This window comes from Arachis duranensis, chromosome 6 (assembly GCF_000817695.3).
Source record: "Arachis duranensis cultivar V14167 chromosome 6, aradu.V14167.gnm2.J7QH, whole genome shotgun sequence".
NCBI classification, from domain to species: domain Eukaryota; kingdom Viridiplantae; phylum Streptophyta; class Magnoliopsida; order Fabales; family Fabaceae; genus Arachis; species Arachis duranensis.
In genome coordinates, this window is record NC_029777.3 from 27,017,099 (window position 1) to 27,021,208 (window position 4,110).

Consider the following 4,110-nt stretch of genomic DNA (forward strand, 5'->3'; position numbering starts at 1 on the left):
TGATCTCCTTGGCAATCTTAAGTGATTGGATCCTAATTCCTTGGCAATCCAATCTCTCTAAGCTTGAACAATTTTCCAATTCCTTGATTTAATTGCTCATGGAAAGAGATGAAGTTTGGTCACTGATTATACCACACACATTCATAGATCAAAGTATTGGTGGGATTAAATGTCACAATATCCATCCAACTCCCAACCTAATCCAATGTGAGAGAGTATTTCTAGCATGATCTCCTCATTTCTCTTCCAAGGTTCCGAAGAGATCCAATTATGGAGAGCTTCTCTTCCAAGATAGCTAACCAATTGGATGAAGATCGAAAGCTCTCTAGTAAAATCAAGAGAAAAGAAAGAAGAAGAAGAATAAAAACTACAATTGATTCATTGAATCACAATAGAGCTCTCTAACCCAATGAAAAGAGTTAGTTGATCATTGCTCTACCAAAATAGAAAAGAAAGAAAGTGCAGAAAAATAAAGATGAAGATTAAAACTGAAATTGAAACTTCCAAGTTCATAAATGAAAAGTACAAAGAAAAGAAAGAGAAGGAAAAGTGTGTAAGGGGAGGGAGTCCGAAGACCCCACTTCAATCCCCAATTCCAGAATCCCAGTCCAGCCTTCCTTGAATGTAAAAACTAAGGCCTTTATATAGGCTCTCCTAAATTACAAAATAAAATTAAAAGCAAATTATAATTAAATGAAAATTCTTATTCTAGATGCTTCTTGTGGCCTTGATTGGTTGACAATTGTGGGCTTGCTTGCTTGAGCTTTGAAGTGGACTTGAGAGAGAAGTGAATCAAGTTGAGGTCCAGGTGCTTAGCGTTAGTGCTGCCGTTAGCCACACTAACGCTACAAGTGTGGCGTTAGTGCTGAAGTTATTGTGGCTAACGTTACACTTGCTACCCAGTTAGTGTTTTTGGGGCTTAAAAGATACCTCTTGTTTGTGCTCCAATTTCATGCCCACTATAGACTATTATATATCTTTGGAAAGCTCTGAATGTCAGCTTTCAAACGCAACTAGAATCATCTCAATTCAACCTCTGTAAGTCAAGTTATGCTCCTTTGAAGTGGACAAGGTCGCTGGCATAGTCGCTAGCGTTACTGGAAAAAGTGAGTCACAATAACGTTAGAGATCAGGGGCTTAATATTGCCAAGTTCTGGAGCTCAAACTTAATGTCCATCCCATAATATTATATATTGTTGGAAAGCCATGGATGTCTATTTTCCAACGCCCTTAGAAGTGCATGATTTGGAGCTCTATAGCTCGAGTTACACTTCTTGGAAAGTGAAAAGGTCAGCTAGCCTTACTATAGGTTGATACCATATTCATCTTTGCACTTTCAGAGCAGGTTTTCTCCCTCAAATTTAGTGTCCACCATGTAGTTCCATATATGCTTGGAAAGCTCTGGAATCCTACTTTCCAATGCCACTGGAATCACCTCATTTGGAGCTTTGTGGCTCAAGTTATTCTTGTTTGAAAAAGGCATGGTCAGGCTGCCGGGTGAGATTTTACCCACGTTAGTGTCCACATTAATGTAACTAACGTGGCCATTAACATGGGTCTTCCTTTGCTTCGCAAACGTTAGTGGCGATCATCTTTTCCACTAACGTTTGCATTTCCTTTTCCTTCCACGTTAGCTCCCACGTTAATGTAACTAACGTGGAAACGTGGGTGTTCTAGCCTTCACAAATGTTAGTGGCATTCACTTTTTCCACTAACGTTGGTATTTCCCTTTCCTTCCACGTTAGTTCCCACGTTAATGTAACTAACGTGGAGACTAACGTGGGTCTTCTTGCCCTTCGTTAACGTTAGTAGTGTTTACTTCTACCACTAACGTTCCATGCTCTCCTTCTTCAAAGTTGATGCCACTAACTTTCTCACTAACGTTGGGGCTTCTCTTTTCTTCCACGTTAATGGCCACGTTAGTAGCACTAACGTAGCCACTAACGTGGCTCTTCTCTGCTTCTTGTTACCTGAAATCAATCAAACGAAGTGCATCAAAGTCTTGTACTTAATCATGTGATCATGCATCATCCAATTTATCATTCAATTCATGCATAATTCTCATGAAATCATTCAAAATTCACAATGTTTGCTTGAATCATGGTATGATTGCATTTTCAACCAAATACTTGCTTATTTCCTAAGAAAATGCATGAAACCAACCCTAAAGCATACAAAAAATGGCTAGTAAAACTAGCCAAGATGCCCTGGCATCACGAAGTCCAATCGTAAGTTAGATAAAAAGGTTCAATTTTACTTTAGTAAGTTTCGAATCAATTTTGCTGTTTCTTTCAAATATTGAATTATTGCATACTAAAACTGTCCATATATTTTAACTGCATCCATCCTTGGTGTTACTGCAGAGGTGAAAGATGTTGTGGCTTGTTTGAGTGCTCAAAAGTCTATTACTAAGGTAATGATCTTATTTCAAATGGCATTGTTCTTACAATGGATTATGGAAATACTTCATTGTGCTTGTAATAGGTTTAATGGCTAGTTAGATGTATTTTGCACTGTTATTATGTTCATAGACACTTTGAACATTTTTAGGGTTTTATGTTGTGTATTGCATTTGTTATTGTTTTAGGGATCAGGCATTCTGTCACTTAATATACATGTCTGCTCTTGTACTCATATATGGATGAGCTTGTATTTTACTCTTGATGTGAGTATTCCAAAGAGAATTTTATTTTTGCTTTTAAAAGAATCTAAATTCTTCTTGTGCGAGAATCTCCAGCTTCAAACTTCAGATTTTTTATCCTTGCTTGCTCTGTTGCACATTCATATTCGGGCGAGTCTAGAACAAAAACAAGGGCTAGGTAGATAAAGGTTACAGGGTTACAGCCAGCATAAGGAATTCTTATGCGCCAAACAGATAACCTCTTTCTTTCATTAGGCTATGTATCATGGGGATGATGGACCCCTTGCCGCATTGGATCGGAAATGTGGCCATTTCACTATTTTACATTGATCCACAGCAGATAGAGGAGAAGACTAAGCCCTTCTTTTCTTTTCTTTTAGACTGTTTCAATTTCAGCGGGGGCAGGAAAATGCTTTCAAAGATCGAGATTCATTTTTGATTCCGTCGAAGGTTAGTGGCCCTGCTTTTAATTTTGCTCTGGTTGCTGAATGCTCAGTTTTTTCTTCTTCCTTTTAATTTCTTAAATTTTTGTTTAAATGTTGTAATTTTTGTTGCTGTGTTGTAATTGTTGGGTTGTTGAATGATTATTTGATGTTGCCTAGCTTGTATAAAAATGAGATGTCTAACATAATAGTTGAGTGTTAATAGTACTTCTATGAATAAGGAAAAAGACTAGAGCTAGCTACTTGCCTAGCTTGTAAAATATAGTATGCATTTAATATCAGAAAAACTGGCCATGGCCGCCAACCTTAGCTTGGCACAATCCCATGCATGCTTACATTGCATTCATTATATCCCTGCTTTGTAGCCAACCTCCAAATAATTGAGTTTTGCACTTAGTCTTATAATTGAGCGTAGTAGACTGCATCATCATTCTCTCTTCTTTTCTTTATAACACTGTTTGATTGATTTTGAAGGAAAGATTTGACATGGTTATTCTTCAAGCTATGTAACTATAGTTGTAATAATAACATTTGTTTAAGATGTGTTGAAATTCAGATGATCACGTTTTTCCATAGCTATGAGATTTAGAAAAGTTGGGTGTTGGGGAAAGTTAGCCAGGGAAGACATATGGCCCAGCAGCCATAATAGCTGGAAAGTATAGATTTCATTTGGTTCCACTCATTAAAAATCCTCAGTTCTTGGTGAGTTTCTAGATATGTATACTACTTGTATAGTTGAAATTTTGAGTATAAGATGTGATGTTTATATAAATTAAAATTAATCACTTTTCAACTCACATAGAAGAGTCATAGTACCATATATTTAATTGTGAATTTTGTCAAAGGAAAAGCTATTTATCAAAAAATTCTAACCTTTATTATTGGATTTCGATCAGACTAAATTAAAATTAGTTGAATTTCTGTTTTCTGATAATAAGCCAGAGAATTCAGTAATTTAATAATAATAATAATAATAATAATAATAATAATAATAATAATAATAATAATAATAATAATAATAATAAT